This window comes from Phymastichus coffea, unplaced genomic scaffold (assembly GCF_024137745.1).
Source record: "Phymastichus coffea isolate CEN01 unplaced genomic scaffold, Cenicafe_Pcof_1.1 PCOF00040, whole genome shotgun sequence".
NCBI lineage: Eukaryota > Metazoa > Arthropoda > Insecta > Hymenoptera > Eulophidae > Phymastichus > Phymastichus coffea.
This window is the reverse complement of record NW_026706851.1, coordinates 803878-820008: the sequence shown is the minus strand read 5'-3', so window position 1 is coordinate 820008 and position 16131 is coordinate 803878.

Sequence of the window (16131 nt, the reverse complement as noted above, 5' to 3'; positions counted from 1 at the left end):
TTAACCATTGCGTATTGTTAGAGCTCATTTGTTTAAATATATGGTTAATGCCACCAAAAATGCATTAATTTGGAAAGTCTTTTGTTAAACATTCAAATTATTTGTACTCTTGATTTTCCTATTCAATTTTCCATTCTTTCGATCTGTGGTACTGATAAAATTTTTAAATACTTGTGATTTTTTACTCCAAATATCAACTCTTATAAATTTTTTAGAATTTTAGTAGTGCATAGAAAAATCATTGTTATCGAAACTGCAAAAATGAAGCATTGAGCGACATTTATGTTTTCATAACATTTCGATTATCTATGGACGTGATTAGTGTACATCTAAAAGAAATCTAAAAGAAAGGTTTGCTTGTTGATTTTGTCAAATCGGAAAATTAAGTTTTGTTCATTTGGTTATTTCGACGCTACAGAAATTCAGTGAAACAAAAAATTAAGACAATGACATACAACAATAAGGAAACCGAACTATACTATAACGGACAACTCGAACAAACAAGAAGCTAGCAAGCACCTGTCTACACATAAATGTTCTGACTCTTCATTTAATTTTCATTGACAGGCACAAATATTAATATCTCCAATTGGTGAAGGTCGATCGAGCCTCTATATGCACGATGAGATGATAGGTTGAAGACTGATAAAAGTTTACATTGCTTGATATAAAATTACTATTTCTTGGCTATAAACTTCTTATATCAACTAACCCGTGGCAAATAAATTATTTAGACTGACAATATTTTTACTTCTATACTTTACCGCTATGCTTTCAATGAAAACAAATTTCAGTTCTTTTGACTCAATATAAATACGAGTGTAAAACTCGTAAAAATTTTGCATAGTTCTAAAAACTGTTTTGTAGATAGAATTTCGCGCAAATATTCGTTAGCTCTATAAGATCCGATAAATTCTAGTTTAGTCTACATTAATTCATCTAATTATCTACACGAATGTGAAGGCAAAAGGTGCATTATGAATACCTACTATAATATTAGATTGGAATAAATAAACAAAGAAAGGTGCACATTCGAACATAATTAAGCAAATATAATGGGACAAGAATGTTGATTTCATTAGAAAACAAATATCGTTTAAAGATCCCGCGCCCCATGAGGTATCCATATTTGATTATGTTTCAGTACATAAAGAATACATTGTACATGAAAAAAAATCTATCATGAGCAAATAGTGGCTCAATGTTAAGATATTAAGCTTGCTATGATCGCAAACACTAAAATCACTTATTTCAAGGCCGGATATTTCAAAGTTCGATGAAAATGAACTCGAAGATTAAAAAATCGATAAGTATAATTTTTGTAAATCCAATTAGTGAAAAATATTTTATAATCGCGTTACTGCTTGAAATCCAGGCTGACAAATGCAAAATACTACAGCATAGTATTGGTGTGAATTATCATTTCACCTTTCATGGGTTTTTAAATGTCAGATCAACTGTTCTTTCGTACATTTTTCGAACTATGTATACAGAAAATAATTCAAGTAATGGACAAATTAAAACATATCGAAGTAGGAGGACGTTTATTTTCAACATAATTGACTGGTGTGCTTAAAAATTATATTGTTATTGGTATAAATTTAGCATTTAGAAATAACGCATGATTGAAAACATCGTTAAATGACTTATTTATCAAGCATCAATAGGCAGGTCTTACACAGCTACTCATCACGTGTGCTATTTTTCTCTTTTACATGGCTGACTTGAGCATAGAGAATCGTGAGGGCGCCGTTAACATTAATTAACATTCAATAGCAGCTTTGCGCACGTAGGCCAGCAACGTAGGTCGTATGAAATTTTCGCGAAAATATAAAGGCCTGTCAAGGTGTCATCCATCACTTGTCTGCATTGTTACGTAGTGGTGTATGAATGATGCTCGTGGTAGTTATGAAAGTATCAATGTTGTACTAGAGACGGAAGTTGACCTTTTTTTGCGCATTTGTTTGTCTTTGATTGTTTGGCAATGTGCATGACGTGCGTATTCTTTCACGATGGCAATTAAGAAAATAAGAGTACATATATTTTTGTCTTATTTCAGTGATATTCGACGAAGTATTGGAAAAATGAAATATAAATCATAATTGATTGAAATTTAAAAGAAGAAATAAATAATGTTAAAGCATGGTAAAAATACTTGGAGTTGAACAATGAAAAGCTACTCCTCTCGGAGAAGCGCTGTATCCAAAGTACGATAGTGAATAAGAGGTGAGTAGTAAGTGTCGATGCAGCGACAGTAATTAGCGTAAAAGTCAATGACCCAACAGTCTCTTAATAATTCGATGAGTCATTTCTCCAAAACTACAATTCACCTTCTCCCTTTTTTTTCATTGTACAAGTCGACTCCCGGAATCGCTTATAAAGACGACACTCGACTCTGACTGCCGCTCAAATTACTGCAGGCTATCGCGAATAATACGAGTCCTAATCGTGCACTCGGACAAGTTTTAAGGTGTAATACAACTCGGTCCTTCTTATCTTTCTTTTTCATTATTATTTATGCACACTTGACTTGGACATTGAAGGGTGAATGACACCGCGCTACTCGTACGCGTACTTTACTTTCGTGGATACCAATCAGTAATTCAACAGAAATAAGCCAAGTGCTGTAAACACCGACATAGTATTAGAAAGTGGAGAATGGAACGAGCCCTTTTCCGATCGTTCAGTGACTGACTAAGTGTTCGTTGATGTGTACCGAGAGAGTAAAGAAAAGAGCACACACGCGTGGCCGCTGTACAGCTAGTACAGCGAGAGTGGAGCTTGTCCAGGCAGCGCAAGTTTCCTGCATCGGCAGCTAATAGAATCCTCGCGCTGCCCACATTCGTCATTGTGTGTGCGAGGAAGCTATTAAGCTTGCAGTGCGCGCTTCGATTAAGAAACAGACCTACACCACACTGCAGATGCGCGCGCTAATGAACAAGAAAGAATAATAAGAAGGCGGCCGCCGCTGTTGCGCTTATAATAGCCTGTCGATTTCGACACGCCCCTATTTTTCACCTCGATCCTGCAGCAAGAGCTTTCCTTTGTCAATATGCTCTTGATGTACGATGCTGATTGGCACAGCTTTTAGCGCGGTCGATGTTGCATTTGTCGAAGGATTATTCCGACGAGCGCTCGCTTTATGTGGCTCGTATATTCGACAGGACAAACATTCATTTATTGTAACCTTTTATTTACCGATCCTAACAATAATAACGATATTACACGTATAAAAAACGTTTGTTGGAAGAGAAAATTTTGGTCGGTAACGAGATTAAAACTGAGTGCAGTTAAACAGATAACCAAGTTCAATTGTAAAAGAAAGCAGTTGAGAGACACTCTCATTCCAGTCACTCCTAACTATTTTGGAAGCAGTGCTTGAGAGAGGCTTAATGACCTCATCTTAGCCGTCAGTTTCCCACTGAACATTAATTTTACTAAATACACCAACGTTATGCAAACTGAAAAGTTGCAGTCATTGGTATTAACTGCAAATATAAATCGAATTACGACGTAGAGTTCGACTTGTATTTTTCATTTATTTTTTGTTATTTGCATTTTACTTTGTCGGACTTTATTTTATGAACTCGAGTGTTCCACAAACAATTTTTACGTAGATACAAGGTGAACCTTACTGATATTAATTTGATTTGAAGATCTTCTCATTGAGTTGTAGACTTACCCTTCAATTCAATAAAGATTGTATTTGCTCAGTCTAAAATCAACATTTTTATTTCGTACAGAGATGAAAATGTCAAATCACATGTTATTAATGATCACTTTGCAAGTTGAATGTCATAAGCACTCATCCGATAGCAAATCATATCCGAACAACGATTAAAACCTATATATGTCCAATACTTTCATTGCTTTTTTCTTAACATTGAAAGTCATTGAAATATCTTTGAATGTTGCATTTCAAACCCCTCGAGTGAGAACTAAAATACATAAAAAGTTCTTCCCCGTAATTAACAATTCTTTTTTCGATATACTAGATGAAACCAAACAGTTCTCGAAAGCAGCATTGATATTAACCGATGATCATATTTTTCTTTGACATTTGCTGAAGCGATGGATTAGCGTTGATCTATTGGTTTCTTCGTTGTTTAATCTAATGGATCGAGCCATTAAAAAACAAGATAAAATTTAAACAAGCAATTATTTTATGTAAAACGCTAACTTTAAATATTTATACTGTTTAACATTTTTCATAATAATCCGTGGAGACAGTTCAATCTTATGAGATGGTGCTCTGCTGTCTTAGAAATGTTCTCCCTACACTAAAATTATACGTTTCTCACTTATTTCTATCTCTGACCTACATTTAGTCCGGTGATATGAGATAAAGAATTAGAGAACTCCACGAAAAAAAGCCACGAGGTTAAGCATGACAAAAATTTCCTGTGATAAACTTAATTATTAGTTTATTTAAAAAATGTTATTGTAAGATATTTTTTTATATATTAACGTGAAGCAAAGTTTGAAAATTTTGTAAACATGGAATTTTCGAGAAAGTTGAATGAAACCAGTAAAATCAAGTACATCGACGAGGTACGGGAAGTTAATTCTGCTTGACGCCAGTTGAACGTTATGACATCGTTGTCCACATGCATTATACGCGTAAATATGGAAATTATTATATTGTTTCTGGTCGTTTTATAAAGTATAATTTTAATAAAAATAATGTCGTCTTCTCCGCCTTCACAATAGCGCTCAGTCGGATAAAATTTTTATATAAAATGAATGCGGGATAAATAATAATATAAGGATTTGATAGCCGATACACGTGTTCGATTGAACGCATTCAAACGCAATTTTATATAAAATTGGATGCAATTACTGAAATTTCATTGAAAGCAAGGCAATATACTTCGGGCAACGTGATAACGACGGAAATCAAAAATCAAAGCGAATTCACTGCAAACGTGGAGGAGAGTTGCGTCATCGCGTCTCGAGAAGACGTATTCTGATCTTGGAGTGCGCGGATGCACAGAGAGAGAGAGAGAGAGAGAGAGAGAGAGAGCGTAGGTACTCCGCGGTCGCGCTTTCAACTAGATAAATGACGGTTTCCGCGGCTTGTCAGCTTCAGCGCGAGCGCGCACGGACACCAGGAATTTCACTGCACTGTCCGCTGCGAGAACAGGAGGAATCGGTCCGTTGCCCTCGCAAAGTGTGTCAGCGGTGTGCTCGCGGTTTTCCGCGAAACCTGAAAAATTTTTTAATCGACCGCTTTATAAAATGCCGCGACGACGCCCGCGCGACGGGTCTTGTTCGAGTCATAAAACACGGCGGTCCGATCGTAAAACGGTGACAAGCTAACTTGTAAAACGTAGAAATTCCGTAGAAATTCGTAAAAGCTCTTAGCTCGAGATTTCATACAATTAAGCGATCTTCTCCGGGCTGCTGTCAGGTTTGAGTACTGCCATGGCTGTATAATAAAGCGTCGGACGAGTATACACAACGACCTGACAAATGAATAAAAGTGACTGCGCCATTGCCCAATAGGCTATCGCGAAGAGAAAAAACGAGAGGTGAAGTAGGTTGTCGAACGGAAAGCGACGTTAAAGTAAAAATCATTGAGATGAAGAAGGCGCGCTCGCAAATACGACAAGTATAAACATGGGCAGTAAAGGAGGAAAAAAAGTTGAGCGCGTAAGCGCAGTAGTGTTAAGTGCAAAGTTACCACTCGCTCGGTCGCGAGAGAGAGAGAGAGAGAGAGAGAGAGGGAGGAGGATCTAGGCCAGTGGAAAAGGAAAGTGAGCAAGCGGCTTGGCTTGCTGCTGCCACTACTGCTGCGGGTTCAAGCCGAGGTATTACCCACGAGCGCGCGCGCGCGCGCGTCTTATTATGCAATAATTACCATCATCGCCGTCGTATAGACGCAGTTGTTTATCGTCTGTTCGCGACGACGACGACGACGTCATTGTCATTATTGACGGCTCCCGTTCCGCTGCGCAGCCTCTCCGTGGTGACGACCTGCAATCACGCGTTTCCTACACGAAACGTAGACGAATCCAAAGCCGTGCGCGTAATTGTCATTATGTATTTTGAGTAGGTGCGCGCAAGCACGCCCAACTGCTTATGACGTCGTCTTTTTTTTCGTTATAGCGCTGCGCGGGCTGCGGGTTCAGTTTCTTTTTTCTCTTTTTTTTTCTCCTTTCAACGCGAGACAAGAAAAGGCGGCTTTTGGGCAATTACTCGACGAACCAAAACGTTCGATAACTATCATAGCGATTTCATTTTCGTTCTAGAAAGTAGTACCGTTCGAATTCCCGCGGCCAGGTGGGCCAGCGCCTCAACGCTCATTGATATCGGTGTAAGCCAAAGTTGATCGAGAATTCGGCCACTGGAAGCGATTGCGCTAGAGCAAAACAAAGCCAAGCGCGGAAAGTAGTCGTGCTTCGGCGATGAATCGACTGTCCGAGCGCACGGTATCGTTCGCGCAGCGTGGATGCTGCTGGAAAATAATTAGAAACGTTGCGTCGATTTCGTCCTTGCTGGCTGCACGTTACGCTGGAATCCAGGAAGCTAACGGCATCTCACGTCTATCCTTTGAGTGGCTATATGATGCTTTCCTACACATGTCATGTCCGAGGAACTTGCAACTTTTGCACTTTTTTCGTTTAAAGTGCAATTGAACGAATGCTGCACTGATGATTGCAGCTTTGCTACCTATTATTTCGACTTGCTGTAGGTTCTTTGTTACAAATCGTGGCGCGAAAGCTGCTATTGATACGTCATCCAGAACGCGAACACAGAGTATTCGTAAACGATTTGGCAACTGTCCCGGATAGCAAATTTTTTCGATCGCGTGCAGACATTTTCCAAGATTTCCAGCGAGAAATTCCAAGTTTAATAGTTTTACATTTTCCAAGTTATTATCCAAATATTACAACTACAAGTGTAGCCAAAATTTAGCTACCATTCAGATTTGCAGCACAAATCGTATGGTCGATCGTAACTGTTGAATCAGCATCATTCGCCGAAACGTGATTCATCGCAATGCTCTCCCTTTTTTTTTTTCTAGCAGTACGTGTAAGAATAAAAGTAAATCGCCCACGATACAATGTGCTCGAGCAAGCAAACCACCACCAAGCAGTTACGGAAAGCGCGCTATCTCCTTGCCATCGGCATTCAAAATAAAGTGAACCCTTTAATCAGCTTCACTTAAAATCGTCGTGTATTTGCTGTTCGGATATATGAGGCGACCGATTGGCATCAATTTTCCTCGTTCAAACGTGCGGAAAACACGTGAGCCCTGCCTCCTGTACTGTTTAGTACTATCCTGACCCTGAATTGATGTGTTCAGACGTTCACTTCACCTAAGCTTTGTATATTGTAAGAAGAGTATACTATAATTCAACCATGACCTGCGTGTTGCGTCCATTGTTATCCTTTCATACGCTATTATTTTTTCCATGCAATCTATATTTTTGTCTCCGTTGCTTCCAATCTTTACATTATGTTTCGAGTTCTGCTTATCATTCTCGTTTACCATGGTAAGCTTCGATCTTCGGTCGTTAAAAAATAGCAACTGGAACTCCTCTTCGGAGTTTTGTAATGCAACGATTTTATTCGAGTCGTAACAATATCTTCCACGACGCTAAGCCCAAATAATCGTATTAACTTGAAATTCATTAACGAGGAACGATCGTTGAACTGCGCCAAAGACGCGCAACGGGCAGTAAAAACTGCATCGGTACAACGCGCGCTACTTCAACTAAAGCGCGACTGGCTATTTTTTTATATATCTCCTTTACGTTCCGAACGCACAGCCTTGGTTCGGCAACGCTCGCCTGTAAATTTTGTACTAAAATAAAAAAAAGGCAAAGAAAAGAACGACAATGCTAGGCATATTTCTGCCTCGAAGTCGTGTTAGCTACATGCTCTTCGTGGAGGATAATCGAGAGCGGTACTCGACGTACACACGTAAATAAGCTCACTGCTGCTGTTGCTGCTGCCGCTGCTGCTGCTGCTGCTGTATTATAGCTGTGTGCTCGGAATTTATTGCCCCTGCGCCCCTCTCCGATTCGCTTGGCCGATAATCGTCGCTCTTGCTTTTCACGTAGGCGCGTGCGCACCTATGGGAAAACGCCACTTATCCGACGGCATTATCCACGGAGCACGTGGGACGCCATGCGCTTACTTATTGTAATTAAGCAGCCGTCGCATTTCCATTACTTCGTGCTATTTTACGTATCTGTATCTCTGTGACGGCGCGTTTTGTTATCTCTGCGAATGGCCACTGAGATTTAGATTTTTCAAATAATTCAATGCTGGGCCCGAGTCGTACCAGCCAGCATTCGTTTGCAGTTTTTTTTACTTTCATCTTAATTCTCCGGAAACTTCGTCTTCGACTAGAGTACGTTTAAATTTACAGAAGTAAATCATCTGAAATATATACATAAACTTAAAGCTGTAATTGACTTGCAAATAAATGCTTGTTTATATGATGACTGTTATCTTGTCAATGCGGTAATATACTCAAGCTCACGCGACTTTAATCACATTTTCAAGTGGCTGATACGACTCCTTTGCTTTATAAACAGACCTGTTATTTCTCAATCTTTTCCTTAAAAATAATATAAAAGCCTGCCTTGAAATTAAAAAAATTATCCAACATTTTTTCGATTGTGCTTTCGTTGAAACAATTTTACTTTCTTAAAATTATCAACGCTACTATTCGAGCTAACGAACGAAGATTAAACTTTCAACACATACCTACTTTATTATTTACAACACTAAGATTAGCCGCAGCATCTGTGCTAGACGACCGAAGAAAAAAATCGAAAATGCAGAAAAATGGTGTTGTTTACTTATGTAAGTAACAACTTGAGTCGAGTTGCTTGACGGAGTGCAAAGATCGAGGGATGAAAAACGTGATGTAGAGATGACAGGTAGTCGTGATATTACCTTTTCTGACACAATTTATCAGCAGTGTATCGTGTCGTTGTCGGCCACGACTTGTAACGAGCTTGCAATGCGATTTCGTGCAGTTGCAGACTGCGCGTTATGTTACTATGCGTGTGCACATTCACACCGGCGTACGAAAAGGCCGCGTGCGCGCATATCTGCGCGAATGGCCTACGCACTTGGATATGTGCGCATGAATTATATTGACTATACTCTTAGAATCTATTAAGAGGAGTGCACGAGTGAGAGAGACAGAGAGCTATAATGCTCGGCAGGCACTTCACCTAGGCAGCGTATCCTATGTGTACGAACGCGTGTGAGAGCGTGCATCGTTCGCGCAGCGAAGGACGGCATCGATTCGATCATAAAAAACTGAAAAACGAAAGGGAATATCGCTATTTTAATGACCCCGATCCTTATGCTAGCCGCATGTGAAAATGAAAGTATATATATACAAACGCGCGCGTCTGACGCTACTCGCTGATTTTCTTGCACGAAGATTCCGCAGCTTGTTTTTTTTTCTTGTTTTTTTTCGCTCACCTATCTGCCATTCCGTATATAATAAGCAGTTTTATGCACGCGCCATCGATCTCTAATCTCACAGTCATTGTGGTAATCGGCTCCATCCCTCGCCATAGTTTTGGTTTGTGCTCTGCCTCGTACTTCGTCTACTTTGCGAAGCCGCGAGTTTGGTTGATTTCACAATCTAGATAATGGAGCAGTCGACGGCCTAATTTAATATTTTTTCTATATCGCAATTTGACGCGACAGAGTTTATTCTTTGAAATGCATATTGGAAGTGTTGGCGTGACCGACACAAGATACGCGCATGAATTATGCACAATTAAAAATGAATATACGGCTTGGCGATCAACGACTCGGGCAAGATATCTCCGTATTTTTTCTATGCGAGATTCCGAGTGATAGTTAAATTTAGAAGTTATCTATTGCTCAATTGCATTCTTATTAACATAACCAGTTGTAGTACCGTCGAAACAAAAAAACATGAACGGCTGGTTGAAAATGTTGGTTATTAGCATGCATCTGGAGCAAGCAAATTACAATGCGTGCTACTCGATAAAGATTATCGTCCGGTAGCGAGAGGACGATAACCGCGCTCTGTGATGAGAGAAGAGTTAAAGAGATAAATTTTGCAATGATTACGTTAGAGCCAACTGGCCGATCGAGTTTGAACGATCAAGAGCATAGCATTGCATCCGAGCGTTATTTTTCATCTGCGCGAGCCAGCGAAGATGGAGAGCGCGAGGCGGGCGGCTGTCTCACCAAACACGGCCATTTCTACTGAATGGATTCCGAGCGCAACAGGTATCTTTCAGCGTATCACCGTGGGCGACTGGACTGCAGGGCAAACACGGCGACCTTGCCCATTTGTGCACATTTTTTATATGCACAAATGTTCACTGCACCTTTTCAACTTGAATCGAATTGGCTTCGGTAATGCACGATTAGCACATTCATTGATCGATCGAAGCTTTCGCCGAGACTCGGGTGCTTCGAGCCTCCCGAACGTGTAGCTCGGAGGTGTAGCGAGTACTCTCAGGATTAGAAAAACATAATGGGACGGCGGAGAGAAAAGTAGAGCTAAGATCTAGAAGAGGAGAAGTAAGAGGGTAGTTGCGAAAGAGAAGGTGCCTGCCTGGCAAGATCCTTCGTCTGCGCGTTATACATATATGTAATCGGAAACGTCAAGGGTCTCGCGCACTCGCATGCACATTCGCCGGCCGGGCTATTCGATGATTCTAATCCGCAGCAGCAGCGGCAAAAGCGAACAGAGCTGTCGAAGCGAAGCACAGCGGCTTGCTTTCTTGCAGCGCAGTGACCTGATTCCTTGGCTTGGCAGTTGGCTGCTGCCGGCAGCGAGCGAGTAAGTAAGAGTGTTTCTATCTCCTTCTCCGATGGAGCGAGCGCTTGTGTATGTGTGTGTGTGTGTGTGTGTGTGTGTGCGTGTGTGTGCACGCGCGCGCTGTACTGCACTTATATTCAAAGCTGTAGGCAAGCCGAGGCGAGAGTGAGAGGCAAAAAGAGAGACAGACACGTAATACCCCCGTCACGGTAATAGCCGGCGCTCTCTCTCTCTCTCTCTCTCTCTCTCGCTCTCGCTCGCGCGATATTATGGCACTGCGCCGTAATGCCATTCATTTGCCAGTTAATGGGGGGAACGCCGTCGACGTCGACCTAGCGCTCTCTCTCTCTCTCTCTCTCTCTCTCTCTCTCGCTCTCGCGCGCCAAGCTTTCCTGATGTGGCTGCACGAAAAATCGGACGAGCGACAACTTTATTCTCGGATTCTTGTTCCCTGCGCGACTTTGGCTTCGTGCGCGCGGGAATGTGCCGTTTTTCTTCGCTCGGCCCGATGCGCCATACGACGTGTCTCTGTGTATGTATGTGTGTGTGCGTGTGTGTGTGCACGCGCGCGGGCGCGTATGCCTGTGTAGACAGAGGGAGAGGAACGTTGGTTTTTTTGGCATCCCCTCCTCCCTCCCACTTTTCTCCTTCTCGCTCCCTCTCTCTGCATGTGCGTGTTTCTCCGTAGACTTCTCTTCTATACTGACGCCTATACGTATATATACGTGTGCGAGCCACTGACTGACCTACTTTCCCAGCGGGCTTTGTGCATTTCATGCTTTTGGTGCACAGCCGAGCGCTGAATAAACGATGCGGTCTGATATACATTAGATAGCGAGAGCCTGCTTTACATTTGTACGCTCGCACAGCCTCGTTGCCTCTCTTTCTCTCTCTCTCTCGCCCTGGCGTACTCTTTCTTTCCCTCAACGACTCGACTCGCTTCTTTCCTCCTTTCTTTCTCTTCGTCCAACTTTTCGTCTGCACGGCGTTTTCTTTGGCTTTTCGACTCCGATTAAATCTTAATCTCTGATGGTCAATCGATCGAGCAACAACTGTAAGCGACTTATCATCCATTCAAGACTCGTACGTATAAATTGAAATGATTGCCTTATGTAATGTTTCATTCCTATGAGGTAACAATAAAAAAAAACATGTTATACAATATGTGCTCGATAATAATATCATATTGTTCATGCTTTCGCTCGCGTATACTATGCATATTGGCATAATTAATTGAAGAGTATAATCAGCTGTGGCGCGTTGCGGCTAAGGATAGCGATCGCGAGCGAAAATAAAACGAGCTAATACATTCGAAAAGTCAAGAAGTGATGATTAATGAATGGAGATATCGATCGACACATACGTCACAAAGCCGCTATTCCTTGATTTGGGTTATCCGGCAGTCTCGCTTGGAGCCGGCGCTTAGAATTTAGGTTAACCATGTGGCGCGTCGAAGCTCTTCTTCTCTTCTTCCTCCTCCTAGTTGTTCTTGCCCTAGCCATCGCGGAGCTTCTTTCTCGGATAGATAAAGACGGACTAGTACTCGCAGAGCTCGCGATGACTCAGCCGAGTAATTTGGTGCAACGAGGTCTCTTCTTCTCTAACTAGCGCACAACCTTCTAATCAGTTCTCATGATTTTCTTATTAAAATCCTAGCTTGGCTTCAAGCTCGCCGCAGTCTCGACTCGATCGCGCTCCTCGATTTGTGGCGCTGAAGCTTGCGAAAAACGGCAAGTGAAATGCAAACCGGAAGGCAGCGGCCTACTGGCGCGTTTGCAGGATTCGCACACTGGCGAAGACGAAAATAAGCATCGTTCGCTTCCGCGCGCGGAGCGAAGCAAAAATCTATTTTTTTCTGGCAGCTGGTCGCTGCTCGTGTATAATTTTAAAATGCACTCTTCACGGTGTTAAAAGCCGATTCTTCAGCTTACGCGCTCTCTCTCTCGCCCGGCTGCTTTTAACGCGACCGCGCAACGACGAGTAAATCGAATGGACGTATTAATGAAATGCGCGTCGGTGCGAAAAGAAGAGGTAGACGGGTCCGAGCTGTTCTGGGCAGCTCAGTGTATCCGCGGGATCTGGAATCGCGATTGCGGTGTGCAGAGACGCGTGAAAACAATCGGGAGGGAGCCCTGCTCGGAGCTCGAGCATACGTATGCAACAATCGGCGCACGGGCGCACGGCCGGGCGTCGTCGATTGGACGCGGCGATCGAGACGCGGCGTGATTAATCGTTGAACGAGCGCGCCACTCGTGCGCCGCCCGCGCGTGCTATATCCATGCCGGCGGCTGCAGCGAGTGTCGTGCGCTTCTCCTCCCCTCGCGGCGTTTTCGAGTAGCTCGTCGGGCGCTCGTGCGTCAAAGCTCGCAGCATCTCGAGAGATTCCGAGACTCGGCCAATAATTAAAGCGGACTCTCTCTCTCTCTCAGTCGCCGCCGTCAACCGCGACGATTGCCGTTCGCAATTGCCGAGGCCCGCAGCGGAGCGCGCGAATTGATTGTCCTCTGGCGTCTAGGCTCGCGCGCCTTGGATCGGATTACGGCGCCGATGAATGCGACGAAGTCGAGACTTTTAATGCTTGCGCCGCCCATACTGCCAGTTGTCGCTGCGCGCACGTTTTACTCGCACGTAAGACCGCCAAAGTCTTGCCGGGATCCGACTGAATTCTAGTATGAAAACTGCGAACAGGTGGTCGCCGAAAACGAAGAATAGGAGCGGCACACGGTGATAGAGAGAAAACAGAAATCTCTTCTCCTATTAGCTCGTCCCTGGACGTCGAATATAGCGTGGGCACGCACGCGCGCGCGCGTCCGTGTGTATACGAATGTGTCGTGAGCGGAATATAGGTCGCATGCTGTTTAGAGCGTGCACCCGCGCTCCTCTCTATGCCGTTGCTCTGTGTGCGTGCGTGTCTTTATAAAAGCCAAGTTTCGCGGCCCTCGCGCACTATCTGTCAACGGACTCGCGCCAACGAAAAATGCTCTTCGTTTTTGAACGCCACCCAAATACGCGTGTTGACTTATTATTATTATTATTATTATTATTCTTTTTTTTCGCTCCAAACGCTGCTCGATAGAGATTTTGTTAATCGATCAATCGAATGGTCTACGTAAACAGAATCGGCTTGGTGATTTGAAATGCGAAGAATCAGCTAAAACGTAAGTTCAAGGGTAGAAACGAGAAAAATATTTGTACGAAAAAGCAGTGACTGCATGCTGCTCGATCAAACAATTTTACGAATGCGTGTATTGTTCCTTTTCGGCAGTGAGAAATTCGCCGAGTAAGTAACGCTCCACTTAATTTGCCGTTGTTGATCTGCTGAGAACTGCTTATTTTTTCAAGTATACGTTTTGGATACTCTGGAATTTGTAATTGCCTCGTATACGCCTGCACGACGTTTAGATCGTTCACAACTTAAGCAACAGATATAAGCACGAAAATATTGAACTTGCCAAACGATAATCATTCTGGTAATTACTACAATATCATAAAGTTTGCGAAGGAATAATCCACGTTGACTGAGAATTGCTGTGCCTAAATATAATGATGTGCGAAGACTCGAAAGACGCTGGATAGACATGTTTTGCAAGCTAGCTAGACAAGGGGAAAAAGGCCAAAGCTAAAGGCGAATCGGGAGTAACGGGGGGTCACAGCCGGATAGATGCGTAAGGAGCGGGCGACGGCAAAGCACAGCCTGCACGGTCGAGCGAGACATGCAGGTACGCTAGGTGCGTGGAGAGTGCCGAGCTGCGTGCGCTTATACGGAGAGCGAGAAAGAGAGCGAAAGTGAAAAGATCGGAGATGTTATTCTAATTCCCGCGTGTACACAGCGGCGAGTTACTCCGGCGGCATAACAATGCATGACGTAAGCGAGAACGCGTACAGAGCGAGAAGTGGAGAGTAGCGCGGTGCACGGGGTCGAATCCTCCTCCGCGGGGCAGCAGCAAAGTGAAACTCCGTCTGGCGCGCGCGCGCGCGCGCGGAAAGCAGGTCACACCCACATCGGCCGTTCGCCGAGCTTATAGCTTTATAGAGCCAGTCGCGCCGCTGCGAGCGAAGCGCATGCAGAGGAGGTGACTGAGCACGCACGCAAGCGGCGCATGAGCTGTCTCCGGCTGTCGACTTTTGTTCAGCCTACGCCAAAACCCCGCTGAGCTTGACCGTCGACGCTTTTCCTCTACGCGCGCAACCTCTTTCTTGTCTCAGCTCTCCTCTCTCTCTCTCTCTCACTCTCTCGTTCGATTTGAGGAAACGCATTCGCATTGTGAGCGCGCCTCTTCCTATTGCGCTCCGCTGTACAATGACTTCTATTATGGGCATCGTCGGTGTTCCACTAGTCGCCCGTGCGAGCTTTCTTGTCGCGCAACCTACGTCGGAGGCGGCTGCAGGTTGTCTGCGGCGTGGGCTGGCAGAAGGCGCCACCAAGGTCCAGATGGGCGCGCGAAAGCTCGCTGCAATAGCTCTTGGAATAGCTCGGCTGCTTTGGCGTATCAAGTGCAAGCGCCTGTCCTCTCTTTCTCTGTTTATCCGTTCCCTTTTTCTATCTCCATCGCTCGCTCGCCCATTCACTTTCTCCGCTACTCCTCGCGCGATCTTTCTCTACCCCAGTTCCACTAATTAGCTGTAAAAATAAGTATAAAATTTCACTTTGACATTGTCGCTTTGCTCTAACTTTATCGCTTCAGCTCTCTCTTTCCGCGTGCCGTCCGCGTGCTCGCGCGCCTCGCTCCTCTGCCCCGGCTTATTTGCCTGACTCATCCTCGACTTTCTCTCTTTTCTGTTAGTTTCGTTGTCTTTGGAATCCGGAACTTTGGGAATACATCGATGCGCGTACAGTTGGCGGCCTCTGCACAATTATACCGAGTGCTCGCCTCGAAACTGCGTTGGCGCTACTATTAGACCACCTTTTCTTTGGCATGTCTAGTCGTTAATCGCTCCTCGCCAATGACGATCAGTGGTCAAACCGAATCGATACTCGCGGCTCCGCGAGCGATCAACAGGGCGCACGCGCCGTGCGATATTCATAGATTCCAGCGATGCCGATGGACCTTCCGAATTGTACAAGATGAATAGGCGGAGGACCGCGACTAAAATGCTGCCCGAAGTAATCTCAGGCTCGTTGGTGGGCCTGTTGTTAAGCGTGACACACAAAGTACCCCTTTGTCTCTCGATCTTCCTCTCACTTTCTCCATCCGTATCTCCATCTGCGGGGCTTGGTGGGTAGGCTGTGAGTGTGTCTGTATGTGTGTGTGTGTGTGTGTGTGTGTGTGTGTGTGTGTGTGTGTGTGTGTGTGTGTGTGTGTGTGTGTGTGTGTGTGTGTGTGTGTGTGTGTGTGTGTGTTATGCATAATATC